At 36.8% G+C, this 23,125-nt stretch overlaps 1 long non-coding RNA gene and 1 pseudogene across 1 annotated transcript in view; one reads left to right on the top strand and one right to left on the bottom strand.

Annotated features, from left to right (window-relative positions):
* The window catches only part of LOC145294252 (uncharacterized), a 67,958-nt gene extending 48,221 nt beyond the window's left edge, over window positions 1-19,737 (bottom strand). Inside the window, exon 1 of the long non-coding RNA XR_013869855.1 lies at window positions 19,310-19,737. This is a non-coding gene — a long non-coding RNA (uncharacterized LOC145294252). The remainder of the gene's footprint in view (window positions 1-19,309) is intronic.
* Window positions 4,728-6,089, top strand: LOC145294459 (small subunit ribosomal RNA; annotated as a pseudogene).
* Window positions 19,738-23,125: the final 3,388 nt, after the last annotated feature.

The raw sequence follows: 23,125 nt of genomic DNA, 5'->3' as shown, positions 1-23,125 counted from the left end.
TGTACCGAGTCTTGAATCTCATGGGTGTCCTTTTTATATGTCCTAGGTTGTTTTTGCTACACTCCATTTATTCTTTTTACATTATTCCTATTCTGACAATAACTGCTCAGTTGTTGATGCTATATGCATCACTATTCATAATACATTGCAACTTAATCTATCAAACCCCATCTTTGTTTTTGTTGACTTTAATGTTCATCATTTTGCCTGGCTTTTTCACTCTTATCATACAAATCTAGCTGGTGTAATCTGTTTTACGAAGTACTTTCTATAAGTTTTCAGACTTTTTTCATATAGACATGTTTATTGATAGTACACATAGGAAACTATAGTCCCCTTCGAAGTAATCCTCTCCGGTTGTAATGCACTTGTTGTACCGTTGCGACTACTTCTGGAGGGCCCTATAGAAGTCCTTTTATGTGAGCGTGTCAATGACCCTCATCACAGCCTCTTTCATCTCCTTACTTACCTCATGACGACATTCTCTTAGGTTTTCCTTGAGCTTATGGAATAACTAAAAGTCACAAGGATCAAGGTCAGGACAATAAGGAGGGTGAACAACTGTTTTGATTCTCATCTTGATTAAATAGTCTGTGTAAAAGTGGGAATTGTGGACTGGCGCATTGTCCTGGTGGAAATGCCACTGATCCGATTTAAAGAATGCTGGCCTCTTCTGGTGAAATCTCCCCCTGAACTCCTTCAAAACCTCAGCATAGTATTCCTTGTTGACTGTCTGTCCATTGTGAACCCAGGGCATGTAGATCATGTCCGTGCTGTCCAAAATTGAGATCATCATAAATTTCTAGGTGGATTTGCTCAGTCTGGCCTTCTTAGGTTTGGGAGAGCCAGCATGCTTCTGCTGGAAACTCTCTCCTGATTGCCGCCATAGCAGTAAAAAGTAGTAGATTTATTCATATTATTTGAATTCTTTGGACTATTATTCTCATTTCGAGTATTATTTTCACATTTGATTCTGGTGACGTTTTGTAAAGCTTTACTTGTTTTGAATTTTTCAACAAATATTTTGTGTGTGTGTTGTTTTGGAAATTTCTCTTTGCTCCTGTGTATTTTAAAGAAAAATTTCTTGACCGTTTTCAAAAGTTCTTCGTTTTGTAGTCGGCTTCTACTTATAATGTTGGACGATGGTAAATTCGAGAATTCTCTACGAGTTTGAGAGTGCTTGGATTTTTTTGTGTGAAGGGATTAGTTATTGAAAGTCCCTTCTTTTTCCGACAATTTTTCTGAGACTTTTACGATTCAGAGGTACGCCAGTAGAGTTTACCTTTTATCAAATAAAATATTTAGTAACCGTTAGTTTAAAAGATTTCTTTTAATGCATTTTGTAGGTGATTATTTTTTTATGAATATTTCTTCCTCACCAATTTCTCTGTGGTTCATATGTGTGTAAAATGGCGCTAATCCTATTTGGGTTTAACCGCTTCCTCCGAAAGAGGAAGTTCCATGGGAATACGAAATTTAGAAGCGGTCCCTAGTCACATGTATATCCCATCAGGGGAGATGACGATGTAAGGTTTTTGTAACTCTTGCAGGGAGGTGTCAACGTCCTCCTATATACAGTGCCTGGAATTCCCAAATTAGTCACCCATTTAAGTAATGACCAGGCTCAATGTTGCTTAACTTCGGTGATTATGCCGTATTTCATATGCATTGCATTGACCCAATAGTTTATTTTACTATTTTTTCAGAGCAGTACATTCAATGTTATGTTGATTATATGTATTATTCGGATTTTTTGAACTATTGTTCTCATCGTGAATGTTTTTAGCATGTTTCGGGCAATGTAGCCACCGATCTTCTTTAAATGTATCTTGTCGAACTCACTTTCAACATCCAGAAAGGTGTAACACTTAGAACTGATATTTAAAAAGTATTTTATCCACTAAGTTATTAAGCCTCACTATTTAGTGCTACATACAATTATTACAATATACATATTTTATTATTTTTTATACAATTCTATATATATATACATATACATATATATATAATTATATATATATATATATATATATATATATATACATATATATATATATATATATATATATATATATACATATATATATATATATATATATATATATATATATATATAGTAAAACTGGTAATTAGTAAAAACCTGAAGAGAGTGCTCAATACTATTGCAGAGCAAATATGTGTTTTATTTATTTATTACCGCTTTATCTGTTCGGTTACATATGTTTGGGATGTTGGACCATGTTTACGATCCAACAGCCTTGTCAGACTTTACAGAAATGGTTGTTAGTATTTGGAAGAAGTGTTTTAGAGGAAATATTTTTTTTTTCTCGTATTTCCTCTAAAACTCTTCTTCCAAATACTAACAACCATTTCTATAAGTTCTGACGAGGCTGTTGGATCGTAAACATGGTCAAACATCCGAAACATATGTAACCAAACAGATAAAACGATAATAAAACACACACACACACACACATACACACACACACACGCACACACACACACACACACACACACACACACATATATATATATATATATACTTTTTATTTGTTTTTGCATAAGCATTAATATGTCGCTACACATTCAGGAGCATGTTTCGGTCAGCTAATTACTACTAACTAGAGACCTTAGAGGTTTTTGTATAAGGTATATCGCCTGAAAGTATTTTTAGTTACTAGTGACTAGCTGACCAAAACATGCTGATAAATGTGTAGCGCCATAATAATCCTTATGTAATAACAAATAAAAAGTATATCTTTCTCTAGTTCGGTATTGGGCATTCTTGTATTAAAACTTCATCGGACCCTTTACATCTGGAAAAGATTAACCTGAAATTATATATATACTAGCATTTCAGCCCGGCGTTGCCCGGGTGTTTGGAGGTGTATGTTGAGAAAAATAAAAAGAAAAAGAAAAAGCGATCAATTTTTTTAAACTTTGACCCCTATTATGTCCCCTTAACATTTATTGTTTTGGACTCAAATCAAGTTATTAAGTTATATCCATGTCCAAGGAACCTATATCTAAAATTTCAAGTGTTTAGACCCACAATTGGCGGAGGAGTTTGGTAGAGTTCTCAAAGGTCAAATCGTTGAACTTTGACCCCTTGCTCGGGTGTTTGGAGGTGTATGCTGTGCAAAAAAAAGCAAAAAAACAAAAAATGGTTAATTTTTTAAAACTTTGACCCCAATTATGACCCCTTAAAATTTATTGTTTCGGGCTCAAATCACTTTATTAAGTTAGATCCATGTTCAAGGAACCTAAATCTAAAATTTCAAGTGTCTAGACCCAAAATTGTCGGAGGAGTTTGGTAGAGTTCTTAAAGGTCAAATCGTTTAAATTTGACCCCTTAACAGCCAAATTTCTGGCTGACACCCGTCACATCGATTTTCCCAAATCTCAGTACCCGGTATTTCAAATTTCGAGTCTATAGACTAAAAATTGACAGAGTTATTGCGTAGGGAAATGTACACAGACAGACAGACAGACAGACAGACAGACAGACACGTTCACTTTTATAGATATATAGATATATTAGCAGGCTGACCGGAATTACCCTGTCGCAAAATACGCTTAAATATGATATTTTGATTAATGCAGATTTCATATTTATTATTATATTATATTGGGCCAAATATATAGTAATTATTTAAAAAGTTAAAAAAAACTGACTTGAGTGCTATCACCAAGAATCGAAACCATAACGTTTAACTTATGATTTACTTTTTTCCTTTAATATTAATGCCTGAGCTATGAAAACATGTTTGCTGCAAGGCTAAAAGTTAAAACATGAACCAATAGCTATTACGTTACGCATGCATATTCGTAATGCCGTTGTTCGACCTTCACTATGCAAATTCCATTTTTTTAAATGTTCAAACTTTTGCACGATTTTCCGCAGATAAAACCCAAATATAAAGTTTTGCATGGGTTCGAATTCCCTATATATTAAGTTTCATCTGTAGACCAAAAACTGGCAAGGGAGTTTGGTAGGCAATTTTTTTTAAATAAATATATATGTGTATACATAAATATATAAAAAAAAATTTGTGTTTACTATAACCCTTTTATGGAGAATATGGACATTCGTTTACATTTATTTAGTCACTCGCATATCCATGAGTAGGTATATAATAAAATTCATTTTCATAATTTTTAAATAGAAAATGTAGGCTTTGAATATCAGTGTAAGTGCAATGAAAAAACTCAACTTTATATAGATATAGCTTAATCATTATAATTAATGATTCTCATATTGTGCTAAATTCGTAGGTTTAACAGAAAAATTTCAGAGTTCAACAATTTACACCTGAAGAAGGTCGGAGGTTACATCGAATGAAACCTTGTAAAAATATCAAGATAAGTCTAAAGAATCCAGATAATACAAATCATCTAGATTATAGGCGTCCCGACCTTGCTGCGGCGCAGCAATGGGATCCCAAAAAAGTGCAATTATACAAGACATTTCTGGTCGCCGATTTTCCGACTTTGCGTTTACCATCATGTGCACGCGGCAGATGCCCCATCTTGTTTCACTAGGTGTCGCCAGGCGCTTCACCAACCCGCCTGGTGTTGGTAGGTGTCAGAAAGTGCCCGCATGACGCGTCCAACAACTCTCACCCGGTGCCCGACGTCTGACCTGGCGTTGGAACAGCCCCCCCCCCCCCGAAAAGCACAATTATACAAGACCACATTTCTGGTCGCCGATTTTCCAACTTTGTGGCTACTAGGTGCCGTTGGTGGAGATGGACAAGAAGGTTGTTGTTGGGATTCGGGATTGGTCGTCAGGCCAGGAACAAAATTCATAGGACGAGTGGTTATTGTGTCGGCATTCTGCCATGCGTGCATTCCCTCAAATCGTTTCCTTCTGCTGCACCCTCCTCCAATCTGCTCCGAGTCCCTGCTTTGTGTCTGTTTGCACTGGGCGATCAACAGTTTCTTCTCCAAAGATGCTCTTAACAATCTGAGTGTCCACAGCGGCTGGTATATTCACTTTGAAAATTTAGAGTGCTCAGAGCGGGCTGTTCAAGCTTGCATACGATAAGTATGGAATGATGGAAAATGGCCCTGTTCATGTCTGTCGGTCTCTGTCTACAGTGAGGCAATGATCAAAAGGAGAAGTTGGGGCCACTCGTATTGCGACGTTAGAGGTGAAATTCTTGGATCGTTGCAAGATCGTGTAGCAAGCATGTTTTCCTCGATCAAGAGTGAAAATTGGAGGTTCGAAAACGATCAGATACCATCATAGTTCCGATCATAAACAATGCTCACCTGCGATCCACCAGTATTCGCTTCCATTAACCAGCAGGTAACCTGCGGGTAACCAGAGTTCGGTTCTAAGTGGAAGTATTGTTGCAAAGCTGAACCTTAAAGGAATTGATGGAAGCGCACCACCAGGAGTGGAGTCTGCGGCTTAATTTGACTCAACACGGGAAAACTCACCCAGCCTGAACACCTAAGCGATTGACAGATCGCTAGCTCTTTCTTGATTCAGTGGGTGGTCGTGCATGGACGTTCTTAGTTGGTGGAGCGGTCCATCTGGTTGATTCCGATAATGAACGAGACTCTGGCCTGTTAACAAGTGCGCTGATGTCAGTGATTTTTACAGCGGGCTCGGCGTCCTCCATGGCGCTTGGGTCTGGGTCAGTTTTCTCATGCACTTCTTAAAAAGACGGGTGGCAGAAAGCCACAAGGTGGAGCAATAACAGGGTTGTGATTCCCTTAGATGTCCTAGGCCACACGTGCACTACACCCCAGCCCAAAAGGGTTGGGAAACCTCTTAATCACCTCCCATGATAGGGTTCGGGGCCTGGAATCTACCCCATGAACAAGGAATTCCCAATAGGCTTGGGTTAACAGCTTGCGTCGATTTGTAAACACCGCCCGTCGCTACTAATGACTGAATGGTCCAGTGAGGTCCTCGGATCTGGCAGCTGCCATCGCCTGGCAGTGTGCGACATGTCCGTCACAACACTCATGCCACTCAGCCTTGGCGTTCGATACCTGGAGAAGATGACCAAACCCGATCGTTTAGATTAGGAAGGAGACCTTTGATGCTGCAAAAATAAGTTTGAGTAGTTTCGTTGGCATTCCCAGATGAGTTTGCCTCAGACAACTAGCAATAAACTTGCTCCACCGAAGGGCGTGACAGGACAGATATCCTAACTCTACCCAGAACATTTGCCTTGATCCTATCACTAAAAGAATACTGAAATAGTCCAGTGTTGGTTGGACTGATTGTCGACAGTGGAACCGCGACTGGCATACTACGACACACACACACACACACACACACACACACACACACACACACACACACACACACATGTCTTTCCCATCACAAGGGGATTTGACAATGTCGGAAGATGGGACGAATGCATCACCCATATAGGCGGAACATTTCGGTTCTGCAAAAATAAGTCTGAGTAACCCAGTCGACATTCTCCAGTAAAGGGCGCCTTAGACAACAATTGATACACTTGCTTCATCCGAAAACCGGGAGGCAAGGTCTGAGAGGGTTTATCTCCTTAGGCTACTTAGAATATTTGCTTAGTCCGACAATTAAAGTCCACCGAAATGACCCAGTTTCTGTCAAACTGATTGTTGAGATCAGAATCTCGACTGACGTACTACATACTCTGACATACACATACACCGAGAGTCGATATATCTCGATATATTTATACAGTTCAGAAAAGTTCGTATCTTGTGTATGAATGTGCGAAACTAAAATATATTAGTATAGTAAATTTACAAAATCGCTACTATTATATAAAATGAACTTTGTGTGTGTGTGTGTGAGTTCGTTTCCTATAGACTCGAAAACGGCTGGGCTGATTTTTATGAAATTTCACAAAAAGGTACTTTATCCACCTAACATTGTTCCTAGATGGATTTTGTATCAGAATGTCTTCGATAAGTATCGATAATCGATAATCGATAATCGAAATAATACGACGAAAGAAGGAACAGGCGATTTTGAAAAAAGTAAACAACTTACACAGCCTAACATCACAATTTGATTTGAGAAATTTTATTACTGCACAAGCAGAAATACTCCTCATATAAAGTTAATAGTAAGTTCTTTCATATAACAGGGGCCCATTTGAAATAAATATTTGTGTTTAGAGCATAAATGAACCATGATGCTTCACTTTTGCAATGTAAACTTAATTCAAGCCGTTATATAAAAAAAATATAAAATTACCATTAGATTTTCTACAGTGCAATGTAGACTACAATGTATTGCAGATTAAGTCACTGCAGAGAGGAATGTGCAGCTTCGTCCTGGATGAGTCCCCAACTAGAACAGGCAATCTCCTGATTTGATTGAAAAATGGGCGATTTTATCGATTTCGATGATACTAAAAATGTGGAAGTATGAAACATTCGTTGATCATCATTCAATCCCGGGCGACGTTGGGGTTCTCTGCTAGTAATTAATAAGTGTATCTTATTTTATTCACACTCAACAAATAAATGACAAATAAAATATTTTACACAGAAAATAAAGATGTTTATGTTAATAATGGGTATATAAATATGTTTATGTTAATAATGGGTATATAAATATGTTTATGTTAATAATGGGTATATAAATATGTTTATGTTAATAATGGGTATATAAATATGTTTATGTTAATAATGGGTATATAAATATGTTTATGTTAATAATGGGTATATAAATATGTTTATGTTAATAATGGGTATATAAATATGTTTGTGTTAATAATGGGTATATAAATATGTTTGTGTTAATAATGGGTATATAAATATGTTTGTGTTAATAATGGGTATATAAATATGTTTATGTTAATAATGGGTATATAAATATGTTTATGTTAATAATGGGTATATAAATATGTTTATGTTAATAATGGGTATATAAATATGTTTATGTTAATAATGGGTATATAAATATGTTTATGTTAATAATGGGTATATAAATATGTTTATGTTAATAATGGGTATATAAATATGTTTATGTTAATAATGGGTATATAAATATGTTTATGTTAATAATGGGTATATAAATATGTTTATGTTAATAATGGGTATATAAATATGTTTATGTTAATAATGGGTATATAAATATGTTTATGTTAATAATGGGTATATAAAGATGCCCATATAGATTGTACCTATTTACTATGCCTCCTCACGGGACAGAGTTAGACACCAGGGTCGTTTTTTAACGTGGAGAAAAGGTACAAAAATAAAAAAATTTTCTCAGTCGTGAAGGATTTCTCCTCCACCGAAAGAGAACAAGAAACGGAAGTGCAGCATCTGAAGAACAGATACTACACTTTGAGGTATTTATTTGCTCCCCCACTGAGCAAATTAGGCACAAGGCCGATTTTTAATGTGAGGAATGAAGGGGAAATGGGGACCAACTCCCCGGGGAGTAGGGGAGCTGGATAATGACAATTGGTATGAAGGGTTGCTCCTACATTGACCAAGGTCTTATATGTGGGGTCTCCCCCACATATGGTCTTTGCTTGTAGTATCTGCCGGAACAGATACTAAACTTTGATCTTGGCCAAAAGTCCATATAGATTGTAGCACATTTTATTTATTCATATTGTTAACAATGCAGAAAGGAACAAGAAGCCGAATTGTCTTTCTTTTTTTTTTTTTTTTTTTTTAATTTTCTTCCTTTGAAGATTATAACGCTGGGTATGGAGTAGCCAAACCAGCTGCCAACATTGCCTTGCTTTTTATTGAAACTAACCGAGAGCTCTTTTTAATATCCTCGTTGTGCAATTGTCTGAATCTCTTTTGCACTTGATTCACCAGGAATATTAATTATGTAGGACTTCAGGTTCTTCTTCATAAACCCTGTCACACCTATAATAACTGGTATGATTGATATCTCCTTAAGATTCCAGTTTCTTTTCATATCATACACGAGACCTTGATATTTGGTCTGTTTCTCCCTTTTACCTCTGTTCAGACCTCCATCATTAGGGACGCCCACTTCAACTAAGGTTGCAACTCTCTTTAACTTATTCCATATAACTATCAGGTTTGACAACACATTTTCAAGATAAGTGGCTGCAGAGATTACTATTCGTAATGTATGGTCTCATGCATGTGGGTTGATGTAATGATGATGGCAAGATACACGCTCAAGTCCAACATAAACAAACTCCTGACAAACCGCCCCCTTAAGTAAGACACTTTATCAAACTCCCCAATACTAATGATTACTACAATACTATCTCATTGATTACTGTATACAAAATAACCCTTATCCCTTAGTGGCCTTCAGGCCTTGATAAGTGGTGACCCCCATGTAAAAAAAAACAAAACAGTACCATCCCTTTCGTTGACTGATTTCAGGAACACATGTCTTATTAAATTAAAAAGAAAGTTCTTGCGAGATTTTTTATTTTGATTTCAAAGGATTTATTTTCAAATAAGTTTTCGTTATAATACTTTTACTTTATATATCATTCAAATAGCGTTTATCGCTTTTTTTAATCATTTAAATTTCAATCGTTTTAAAACTAGGATGTCTTCTTTTTGGAACGGTGAATATAAAAAAGCGAATTCGCCCAATTTTTTAATTTGAATTCAAGCTAGACCAAAAAGCTGTGGAAACGAAGGTTTTGGCCTACGAACCACGTTCTGCGTGAAAAAAAAAAATCACAGCGATATCAAAAATGCCTTCAGCGACTCTATCGTGACCAGAATGCAAGATTACTGGCATAAATACACTTGTTTTCCATTCGCAAAAGTATGTTGATTCTGTTAGTGCTTATTTCGATCAATAATGTTTTGTTTGAACCGATATGCTCATCTGAATGTAAAAGTAAAATTTCGCAAGAACTTTCTTGTCAACCTAAAAATTAAAATGGAGTCTTTATTCGTATTTCTCTATTCCTAGTAGAAAAATAAAGATTAACATTACGGACAGCTTTAACTAACAGTAACGGAGGAAGCTAGATAGAGATAGATGAATAGAGATAGATAAATAGATAGATAGATAGAGAAAGAGTATGTGTCTGTGTGAGAGAGAGTTATTATTATTTTCCCAACAATACATTGAGTATTACTGTTTAATATTGTTTTTAAATATTTATCTTTTCTTTAAGTGCAATATTATACAATAGAGAGAGAGAGAGAGAGAGAGAGAGAGAGAGAGAGAGAGAGAGAGAGAGAGAGAGAGAGAGGGCAGAAGGGGGATAAAGAGAGAGAGATAGACACAAACACATACAAAGCCGAATTATTTCATGACACGTCTCTTCCCATACTCACGCTAAGATTATAGGTGAACTATCAGTTCACGCGTTCGATCGCTGTCATTATACTGAGGTGAGCGACGTATTATCTTGACTTCTGTGATCCACCAAGGTGACACTGCACACCGGTCAATCACTCAGCGAGCATTCATTCTTTTGAACCAATCTGAAATTCTTTAATTCTACAATGAATACCCTTTTCTTAAATTCCACAACTCATATTTTAGGCTATAATATATTACAATATATGTGGAAACCATTAAACCATATGCTGATGACACCACGCTCTATAACAGGCACAACAGAAAAAAAACTAACACATACCTAAGGAAATGGCAGAAACACTAGAGGATGAACCCCAATCTGTAGTGGAATGGGGACAAAAATGGATGGTCACATTCAATGCTGCCAAGACAAAACTTGTTTCCTTCAATAATTACAAGAAACCTTCTCTACCACCAATATGAGGGGTGTGCAATAAGTAATGCCCCTGACCCAGTTCCCATAGAAGTATAGCAACGAAACTTGGCACAGTTATTAGTCTTTCTCTACATAGGAACCACCCAGAGTTATGCATTTCTCCCATCGTTTGATGCAGCTCTGGAGACCGTTTTTGTAGAACACCCCAGGTTAGTCCTCCAACCACGACATGACTTCAGAAATCAAGGCTGCATCATCTGGGAAACGTTTTCCTTTAAAAAACAACTTCATGACTAGGAAGAGGTGAAAGTCAGAGGGTGCAAGGTCAGGAGAGTAGAGAGGATGGGGGTTATTTCATAACCACACGCCTGTGCTTCTGATCTGGCGACATGCGAGTTGTGGACGGAGCGTTGTAGCAGGAGGAGGGTACCTTTGCTGATCTTGCCCCGCCTCTTAATTTTGATAGCTTCCCTTAAGTTCCTCAAAAAGTTCTTTCTAGGGCAATTGCTCTTGACATATCAAAGGCCTTTGATAGGGTATGGCATAAAGGTTTACTTCACAAGATCTCCAGCTATGGTATTGCTGGAAATGTCTTCTCAATTATTAAATCATTTCTCTCTGATAGGTTCATAAGAGTAGTAGTTGATGGGCAAAAATCAGAAGCTCACAGTATAAATGCTGGAGTCCCTCAGGAGTCGATCCTGGGCCCAACTCTTTTCCTGATCTACATTAATGATCTTCCAAATCACATCCTTACATCATTCGTAGACATTTTTGCTGATGACACTACCATCTATGGTAGCACATCTAAGATAGTAAACGACCAAGTTCTCTCCGATTCTCTCTCCTCTGATCTTGATCACGTTGTACAATGGGGAAAGGAGTGGCTGGTTACTTTTAATGCATCTAAAACCAAGCTTCTATCTTTACATCATCAACGTTCTGATACCCATCTGGCATCAATTGAAATGAATGGCTCTCGTCTTGGGGAGGCCTCAAGTTTTGACAGGCTTCTGGGCATGACCTTTACTCCTGATCTTAAATGGAATACATACATCAAATCTGTTGCCAAGGCCGCTGGAAAAATGGTCGGATCCTTCTATCGATCCAGTAGATATCTCACTGCTGATGCAATTATCTATCTATATAAGAGCCAGATACGTCCAAGGATGGAGTACTGTTGCCACATATGGGCAGGAGCTGCTAGAAAAGACTTGTCCTGCCTTGATAGAGTTCAAAATAGACTTCGGGGCCTGGTGGGAGACGTCCTTTTCTCTTCGCTGCAACCTCTGTCTCACAGAAGAGATGTTGCGAGTTTGTCTCTGCTTTATCGTTATTTTCATGGAAAGTGTTCGACTGAGCTTCAATCTATGGTCCCCCCTCGCCAGACTTTCACAAGAACACTAGACTAGCTGAAAACATTATCAATAATTTTCCCCACTCTTTATCTGTACCTAAACCTAAACATAGATTCCATGATCAAAGCGTCTTCCTTAGAACTGCACGCCTGTGGTATTGTCTTCCGTTTTCCTGCTTTCCAGCTTTCTATAATATGGTTGTCTTCAAGTCCAACATGAACAAGTTTCTGATGAGCCGTTCCACTTAAGTTAACAAATTTACCGAACTTCCATTACTATCGATTACTATATTGTCCTTTTGACTACTCTACACTCTTTAACCCTTATCCTTGAGTGGCCTATCGGCCTTGAAAAGTGGTGACGTCTATGTAAAAAAAAAAAAAAAAAAAAAAAATTGAAGCATAATAGGCTCTTGTAATTGTGGCACCCTTTGCCAGGAAATCTGTCATCACTACTCCGTCCTGGTCCCAGAAGACTGTGAGCATGACCTTGCCAGTGGAGGGCTGCAGCCTTGCTTTCTTTGGAGGTGGTGAGTCCAAGTGCTTCCACTGCATTGACTGGGCTTTGGTCTCTGGATCATAGTGATGGACCCAGGTTTCATTCTGTGTAATCAGTCTTTTGAAAAACTTTGACTCATCTTCTTGGCACATCTCCAAATTCATCCTCGAGCACTTGACGCGTTCTTGCTTCTGGAATGGTGTGAGCAACCTGGGAATCCATCTGGCAGACACCTTATGCATATGCAAATGGTCATGAATGATAGTTTCCACAGACCCTGTACTAATCTTGACATCTTGGGCTATTTGACGAATAGTAATGTGCCGATCTTCGAAAATGGCAGCCTCAACTTGACGGACAGATGCCTCATCAATGGCAGAAGGGGGGGGGGGGCGACCAGGTCTGGGAGCTGTTTCCACAGACTTCAGGCCATGTTTGAATTCACGATGCCAGCGTTTTACAAGGTCATATGATGGGACGTTATCACCATAAGTTTTTTTCATTTCATCAAAAGTCTCCTGTGGTGTGCGTCCTCTCAAATACAAAAACCGGATCACTGCTCGACATTCAACAGGCTCCATTTCACACCTGACTCAGTTCAAACACCTGTAAAACAGAAATCACAATTAGTAATTTGCCACATAACCCGCAAAAATTTCAGCTAGATCAGACAACTGGAAGTGGGCCAGGGGCATTACTTATTGCACGCCCCTCGTAGGAATGTCCAAAAATTCATTATCTGAAGGTACTTCTTTTAAACTCCTCAGCCTAACGTTCACAGGAAACATGAGTTGGAACAATTACATCGAGAGCCTTGCCAGAACCGCCGTGAAGAAGGTGGGCTCTCTCTACCGTGCTAGAAAGCTACTAAAGGCCGAAAGTATCCCGTACTTTTATAAGGCCACCATTCTCCCATGTATGGAGTATTGTTTCATATTTAGTTTGGTGCATCTGCTACTAGTCTCCCACTCCTAGACAAGGTCCAAAAGAGAGTCTCCAACCTGATAGGTCCTGAACTGTCATCTAAGCTTCAGCCTCTGTCCCATGACAAAATGTTGCATCCCTCTGCCTGTTCTGCAAGTATTTTAATGATGAATGCTCTGACGAACTGCAAGCACTTGTGCCCCCACGACGTAAATACCCTCAACAAACCCGACAAGCAGCTAAATCCCAGCCCTACACAGTGGAGATCCCTAGATGTAGGAGAGCTTTCTACTCTAGTAATTTCTTCCCCAGAATCGCTAGACTTTGGAATTCCATTCTGGCTCCATGCTTCCCCAACTGTACTAACATGTAGAAGTCCAAGTGTAATGTGAAGCGACATCTTACTGCCCAACTCCTTACATAGTACCCCAGTAGCTTATGTCCCTGATAGTAGCCAAAGTGGCAATGTGCCTTGGTTGGGGTGGAAATGTAATAAAAAAAATACCTGTAAACAAATATCAACCATGAGATAAAATTCAAGATCATTTCAACAATCCCATCATATTTGGTACAAATAAACTTCAGTATATGCCTGATATGTCCGCCAAAATTTTAATCATGGGTATTAAACAGGTTTTTTTTTCGTCATTCAATATCTCTGCATCCCATTTTCCCCGGATGTATCTTTATGTCTGACTCTTTATCCATGTTTGTCTTTAAGCATTAGTTTCTTTCTTCATCTCCCGGATGTATCTTTTTATTCATGTTTGTCAATGTTTCTTTTTTTTATAAAGTCACCTCTTTTCAAGGCACGTACTCCACAAGACAATAACGGTTGATGAGTGAACGGTGGTCATTGGGACAATAGCGTAGTAATAGTAAGTAATAGAACTTTGGTATAATGTGATTACTTAAGAGGACGGCTCAACAAGAACTTGTTTACATTAAACTTGAAGACTACCATATTCCACAGGTAGACAGTTGTAGGAAAGAAACTATGTTCATGAAATCGACGTTTAGGTTTAGGCACAGGTAGAATAGGAGATATTATTGATAGTAGTTTCAGATAGTCGAGTGTTTTTTGTGAAAGTTCGACAAATGGGACCCATAGATTGGAGCTCAGACGAGCACTTGCCATGAAAATAACAATAAAGCAGAGACAGGCTAGCAACCTCTATTCTGTAGGAAAGACGTTCCATTCACATCTCAGTTGCCACTCCATAATTCTCTTTTTCTCTTTCTCTCTCTCTCTCTCTCTCTCTCTCTCTCTTTCTTTCTTTCTCTCTCTCTCTCTCTCTCTCTCTCTCTCTCTCTCTCTCTCTCTCTCAAGTCGTTCCAAAAGTAAAAGATTCCTATTTTTAACTCCAAAATCCAAGACCCACGAATACGGGATGGTACAATTATAACGAGCGACATTTGGTACTTCAGAATTTATTTTTCTACATAGTTATCACCATTCTTAATGTACTTTTGCCAGCTATGAAAGGGCGTACGAAACGCGCTTTGTCATACGAGGGTCATTCCAAAAGTAAAGCTTTCTATTTTTTAATTAAAAAAATTGACGAGCTGCGAGGACGGGAGTGGTAACATTATAAGGAGCGAACCTTTGTGTTCTAGATTTTATTTTCCTACATAGTCATCAGCATTCTGAATGCATTTTCCCAGAAATTCAATGACATATCTTCGATGCTGACGCACGTCCATAACGGGATTTGGTTTCTCGAACTTTCATATCGTCAATATCTACAACAGAGAGATGAACCTTTCAGGTCATGAATGCATGAGTTCAGTCATCATAACAATGTAATTTAATATTCCCTCTGATTATTTCAGGTGGAATAAAAAATAGGAGGCATTACTTTTGGAATGTTTATCGTATTTTTCTCTGTTACTGTCTACACGTCTTTCTGTCTATTTCTAGTTTCTTTTAGTCTCTGGGTGTTTTATTCTACACGTATCTTTTCTTCGCTATGTTAAGATTTCTTTATTTCTTCATGTTTTTTTTCTATCCTCATTCTCTATCTTTATTTCCGTCAATATCTATATTTCTGTCTCTCTCCTATCCCGCGTGACACTTCATCTCCGTCTTTCTTCTCTAATCTTTGCTTTAATTTTTCTCTTTATGCCTTTTCCCATCTCAATCCCTCTTTATTACTCTTCTTCCATTTTTTTTCCCATAATACCTTTTTCCTCTTTCATATTTATTTCCTTTTGACCCTATTTCCAATTATATCTTACTTTCCTGTATTCGTTTTCACCCCCCTTCTCTCTCTCTTTCGATCTCGCCCACAGCCTATCAAACCTCTGCAGAAACGGAACAAAAAGCCGGCGCACCATTCGAAGAAACTCGTTCTGAAAGCCCTCAAATTATCTATTAAATCTCCAAGAAAGGTAATTCCTTTTCTTATTCAACCCGCTTGCTTTTGTTTTATTTCTCGCACGGTTCCTCGCGTCATTGAGTGCACTTTTTGTCTGCGTGACACAAAGCGAATACAAAGCATTTCGCCCTCAGCATTTCAAGTAGAAAGTATAAGCAACTAATCAGAGTGAAAGTTAAAACGACTTCCGTTATTTCTACTGAATTGATTCAAACGGCACTTTTATCGCTATTTTATGTGATGCATGTAAGAATATAAAGCGCTCATAGCTGGCGGCTATGTACCAGACTGTTGCAGATGTGACGCGAAGAACAAAACAATAGTTTGGCCTTCAAAACTGCATATAGACATACAGGTCATCGAGTGCATGATCGTGTATCGAATCACTTTTAAAAGATAAAGTGATTTCACGCGCCAGAAAAAATTGAGAACTAAAACCGATTTTTTTTTTCGATATCTTATGGAATGTATACACAGATCAAAAGCTCTTATAGCTGGCCATGTGTCAGAATATTACACATATTACACGAATACACGAAATAGCAAACCGGTATGAGTTTGACCTTCAAATAGCATGCAGATATACGGGTCGCCAAGTATATGGTCATTTATCAAATCGATTTAAAAAAGTAAAGCAATTATATGCCTCTCCCCAAATCAAGCACCAAAATTGCCCTAGCTTATTCTTTTCCCAATAAAACACAAATCGGACATCAAAAACACGTGCATTGAATTTTCATTTAAACTCGATCCAAGACCAACGAAGGTACATCTAAGGACGTAATAAAAACCTTATGTTACGATCTATTTTATTTTCCCCTACCAAAGAGTTTGTTTCGATTTGTTAGTATGTTTACTTTCGTGTCGTCTAGCGTCCACATCGCTTGACCAATCGTCACAAAACTTGGAATTTATGTTTTCAGACAAATCTGTTGATTAGTTTATTGATTTGTTAGTATGTTTACTTGCTATATCGCTTGATCATAACGGAAATTTTATCATCACGTTCAACGAATTTTATCCCGTTGCACGAGACTAAGTGTTCTAAAGAAATTTAATCACATAAAAAAAGGCCAAGGTAAACCGGTATAAATTTTATCAGAAAGAAAAATAGGAAAGGAAGGAAATGTATAGTTTGGCTGGGCTGCCAAATCAGTCCCTCTGGCGGTTCATAAAGAACACTTATAACAAATATACTTTTTACTTGCTTTTTTTTCTTTTGGCATTTTGAAAATTCGCAAAACCGCTCTGGTGCTTTAGTTCGAAGGTCGCAACACCGCTCTGGTGTAAAGCATAGGCCGCAAAACTACTCTGTTGTAATTCCAAAGTCGCAACACGGCTCTGGTGTTTTTTTTTTCTTCTGCGAGTCTGTTGTGTTTTTTCCTTCTTCCTTTTATCGAATATCGCGAGACACAGCCAGAAGTAGTAGCACCAAATTCACCGGGAGAGGGGGAGAAAAGAAGGGGAGAAAGAGAGAAGAAAATACACCAATTAGAGGGGGAAAAGGAAGGGGAGGTAAATAAATAAAAATAAAAATAAAATTTCTACAATCAATCGTCACTAAACTTGGCTATGGTCTTAGAACTGATTTAATTTTCGGATATGTATATCAAAGATGAAGGACAGCAAACTCAGTTACACGTTTGGAAATATATACTGTCTTATTCACTTAGAGACTCGTTACTTGACCCATATTAAAGCCCAGGAAGTCCTGCATCTTATATGGCATTGACTAGGGCCTTGATTTTGCCTAAAAACCGTTCTAAGCCAACCTGGATTTATATTTCCGATTTTTTAATATCTGAGGCATGATATGGTACCATGCAAAATTTCAAATGTTCCCGTGACTTCAGGAATATTTATACAACATGCATAAGTAAGGACTAGATAAATCTTTGACCCAACCTTTCGTTGTCAGGTGGAGCTATGCAATCCCGTAATTTATGAACGTGTATTGTTTAGATTAATCGGACAATTGTTCTTATCTTGCACAGCGGTTCGGTCGATGTAACCTTCGACCTTCGTCAAGCGTAAAAGTCGCCATGTTTTTTCTTGCTAAAAACCTGGCAACTTTTACACCTGACGAAGATTACATCGATCGAAACGCTGTGCAGATAACAGTAAAGATGACAATACTTGTCCGCTTAATCTACACAATAGTAGAACTGTAATAATTTATGTACTTGTTTATGTACTTGGGTTTACACCACTAAGAAGCTGCTATTATTTATGTATCCAGGAATAGAATGAATAAGCGAAAAGTCAAAGGTGTGATGAATGGTAGGAATGAGATATTGAACGAAATATGATAAACGATCTATTGGTGAAAAGAAAAAAAAAAAACAGATTACACTGAATGAGAGCAAAGGCTTCTGTTAGTATACGATAGAAAAACAACGAGGCAGTAAGATTTGAGAGATAGGGGTATGAGGCAAGCGATAGAGATGAATTAGAAATTAGTGCAACGAGATAATATATGAGGACAAGACATACGGCTAAACAACCTAAATGCAAGGCAAGATAATGAAAGAAAAAGAAAGCGGAGGAAATATAGATAGATAGATAGATAGATATAGATAGATAGATAGAGAGATAGATAGATAGAAATAGAGAGAGAGAGAGAGAGAGAGAGAGAGAGAGAGATAGATAGAGAGAGAGAGAGAGAGAGAGACAGAGACAGAGACAGGCGGGGAGAAAGAATAAGGTGTACCGCCATATTTTTTTTGTAATGAAAGAGCGTAAAAAGGCCAAATTTTGGCCTTAAAAAAGCCAACTTGCCAAACCTAAAAAAGGCCGAATTTTAAACGTTTAAGGCGTGCACATTTAGTCTAATAAAAATGATAAAAAAACATAAAAATGATTTTTTTTTGTTTTATTATAGACTTTTGGTCTATAATGTTTTATATAAAAATAAATAGTTTGTATAATTTTTTTGGCTGTCAAATAATTTACGCCGCTAAACTACACATTTACCTTTATTTTTTGTAAGGGCAATTTTTTACTGTTTTTTTTTGTAAATAAAGGAAATTTTAGATTTGCAGGAGTTTGTTTATGTTGGACTTGAAGACGTCCAAGTTGTAGTCAGGTGGGAAACAGGCAAGCTGGGAAAATGGTAGTGTTGCATATTGGGGTTTCAGTGATGAGAGAGTCTTAGGAAGATGCTTATTAAAAGCACAGTCTTAGAGAGAGAGAGAGTAAGGCTTAGAAGGGAGATGCTTAGAAAGAGTCTTATTACAGTGAGGGATGTTGTAAGACCCAGAGAGAGATAAATGTTGTAAGAGACTAGATATTGTTCATGTTATAAGAGATTCTTATATATGAAAATGTTCATTTCTTTGCTTGTGTGGATTAGAAGGAGAAGAAAGCTCTTAGAGTGAAGGGATATAGTGTTCAGACAGTTCGGACATTGTGTAGATATGATGATGTTGAGACGTGTATGTAAAGACATATATTAACACAAATACATAATACAATTGGACTTTACCTTTCTGTAGGAATCATAAGACACAAGACGAGCTTTACAAAAAACAATGGTTTATTCTTCACACGGCCGTGATTCCATCATCAAGAATTCAAAGTTTCACATTTTTTTCTTGAAGTGACGTCTCGCTCCTGACGTCTGACTCTCTCTGAGTTTTCTCACTGACTGATCTAACTCTAACTAAAGTTTTTCTCTATTCTAGAACTTTCTATTTTCCGTGACGTCATACACATGTTAAAACATGTGCATTCTTTCACGTTTCCTGGACATACGTGTCCAAACTTTTCCTATTTCTACAAAAGGAATTTTAACCTATATTCAATATGTTAAAACATTATCTTATAAGCTGCATTCTTTCAATTTAAAATTTCATAATAAACTTGACAGCTCACATTCTTTTCTTGAAATATTTATCTATTTCTAAACAAATGTTTTGTTTTACAGTTTTAAATTCTCACACGTAATCTATTTCTAAACTAGATTACGAGGTTCGAATTTCGCCTATGTCATTTCATTTTCATTTTAAACTAAATTCTCCATTTTTATACTTACATGAAAAGGGGACAGCCCTTATCATGTAACAGTGGGATCCTTCTACCGCTCCAGAAGATATCTCACTACTGATGTAATTCTCTATTTTTATGAAAGCCAAGTACGTCCAAGGATGGAGTACTGCTGCCACATCTGGACAGGAGCTGCTAAAAACAGCCTATCCTGCCTTGACAGAGTACAAAATAGACTTCGTGGTTTAGTGGGGGATGCCCTTTTCTCTTCCCTGCAATCTCTCTCTCACAGAAGAGACGTTGCAAGCCTGTCTTTGTTTTATCGTTATTTCCATGGCAGGTGCTCGTCTGAGCTCCAATCCCTCGCCCCCCCTCGCCAATATTTCACGAGAAACACCCGTCTGGCTGAAACTACTGTCAATAATTTTCCCCACTCTTTATCTGTGCCTAAATCCAAACGTAGATTCCATGAGCAAAGCTTCTTTCTTAGAACTGCACGTCAGTGGAACTTTCTGCCGCTTGCCTTTTTCCCACCTGACTATAACTTGGACGTTTTCAAGTCCAACATAAACAAACTCCTGACAAACCGCCCCCTTAAGTAAGACACTCTATCAAAACCCCCAATACTAATGATTACTACAATACTATCTCATTGATTACTGTACACGCAATAACCCTTGTCCCTGAGTGGCCTCCGGGCCTTGATAAGTGATGACCCCCATGTAAAAAAAATAAAATAAATAAAATAAAACAAACAAATGAAATCTTTTCAGTTTTTTTCGTAAGTGTTTTTTTTTTAATATTAAAAAAACAAACAAACAATAAAAGCCAAACATTTTTTTTCTATCTACACGGAATTATTTTCCCAGCTAGAAACTTAACCTTTTTTTATGGATAGCATCTAGGAGCAAATTACTCTAAAATTAAAGTTTTAAAAAAGGTCGCTGTTGGAAATATTAATTCCAAAATAAATTAAATTAAATATATTATCAATATAATTGTTGTTTAAAATTTATTAAATAACAATTTGAAATATAATATTGAAAATAATTCTCTCGCTAAAAACATTAACTAAGATACCGCTATTTTATTTTTTCTTAGTGTCATATGCAAAAAAGGTGATCTCTTAATTGTATATTTTTCCAAGTATCATACTATATATAGAAATAAATGAAAGATTAAAGTAATACACGTTTTCTATATATTAATCAAATTGTGAACACACAAACAAACAGACAGTAATACGAATTTATATATATATATATATATATATATATATATATATATATATATAATCCTTTTTTTGTAGATGCTGATGTAATCAATGTGAGTTTATTATATTTTCGTCCTTACAAAACATGATCGGCTGGTTAAGCCAAAAATACGGACTGGTAGGGCTATTTGGGAGAAGCGTTGAAAGATGTTGCGCTAATTATATACCACTCCGACCACTCGATTTTCCAAATTTATTTAATTTCAAACGGAAAGAATCTAAAGTTTGAATTATGAATAGTATTTTATAATATTAAAAAAAAATATTAATAGCTTTTCTTTCCAAAACTTCAATAATAAAAAAATCATATACATGTGGAAATGTTACAATCTCAACTTTTTATATATGCTTATAAATTTCAAGTACAGACGAATATTTTTTTTTTTACATGGAGGTCACCACTTATCAAGGCCCGGAGGCCACTCGGGGATAAGGGTTCTTGCGTGTACAGTAATTAATGGGATAGTATCGTAGTAATCGTTAGTATTAGAGATTTGATAAAGTGTCTTACTTAAGAGGACAGTTCATCAGGAACTCATCAGGTATTTGTGTATGTTGGACTTGAATACATCCAAGGTGTAGTCAGGTGGGAAACAGGCAAACGGAAGAGAGTTTTACTGGCGTGCACTTCTAAGAAAGAAGCTTTGTTCATGGAATATACGTTTTGATTTAGGCACAGATAAAGAGTGGGGAAAATTATTGACAGTGGTTTCAGCTAGATGGGTGTTTATCGTGAAATATTGGCGAGGGGGGAACAGAGATTGGATCTTAGACGAGCACCTGCCATGGAAGTAACGATAAAACAGAGACAGGCTCGCAACGTCTCTTCTGTGAGAGAGAGGTTGCAATGAAGAGAAAAGGACATCACTCACTAAGCCACGAAGTCTATTTTGTACTCTGTCAAGGCAGTAACCAGTCACCTCTATCCCCACTCTATCACACGCCCAAGATCAGAGGAGTGTGTGTATGCGTACGCAGACATAAAGAAAAAATAAAATAAAATGAATTAAAAAATCAAATAATATAAATATAAGAGTATACAGAACATATTTATTGCGGCATGTTTAAAATATTTCAAAATAAACGAATAAAAGGTTATGTTAAGAATAAGTAGGTTTGAAAACACTTTTTAAATATTGTGTCAAGTTGGCCTAATAGTTATCGTACTTGGTTCAATGTTTTTAGATTTTGGTTTCGAACTGTTTAAACAACATAATACACCGTTCCTTTTCCTTTTCTTTACTTTATTTTTTAAGGGTACGTTTTATACCTACGATATTTCTGTTTGTAACAAATAAGAATTCTGCATTAATTAAAATATAATATTCATGCGTATTTGACGACCGGGTAACACCGGGCCGCTTGCTAGTTAGAATATAGGATGGATAATTTTTTTTCCAAAATCTTTAATATGAATAAGAATAAAATAAAATACTAAAACAAAATACTACAGATATTGTATGAATGGTTATACGTATATGAACTTTAAAAAGTACTTTGTATATCTCTTCTTATTATAAATTTTCCGAATGTCTGTCTGGTATGTGTGTGTGTGTGTGTGTGTGTGACGCGGTTTATCTCAGCCCACAGGCAATCCACCCAGGCAAGTAAGGTACCGAAATGAAGCTTATAACCAAGCAGATGTTTTAGTTATATTTATATTCATGTTTGGTGTATGGAAATGCAAAAAAAAATAATAAAATAAAATAAAATAAAAAATAACGATTTACTAAACAACGTTTTATTTACTGGATGTTATTCCGGTACAAGGACTCAAGTTTGCCCAGCTAGGCAAACTTGGTTTCTTGTATAAGAGTGAAAAGCGAAAAGTCGAAAAAACAAACAAACAAACAAACAAACAAACAAAAAACAGAAAAAAAAGTCTGAATTGGAAAATATCATAATTTCAAATTCATATATGAAAAAATCGTTTAATTTAAAAACCAGCGAAAGATATCTCAGAATCTGCTAAATCTATAAATGTAAAAGCGAAAATGTATGTATGTATGTATGTATGTATGTATGTATGTATGTTCGCTTTTT

This window comes from Euprymna scolopes, chromosome 15 (genome assembly GCF_053919585.1).
Source record: "Euprymna scolopes isolate OS-2025 chromosome 15, ASM5391958v1, whole genome shotgun sequence".
Classification (NCBI taxonomy): Eukaryota; Metazoa; Mollusca; class Cephalopoda; order Sepiida; family Sepiolidae; genus Euprymna; species Euprymna scolopes.
This window is presented reverse-complemented; position numbering and strand designations above follow the sequence as displayed.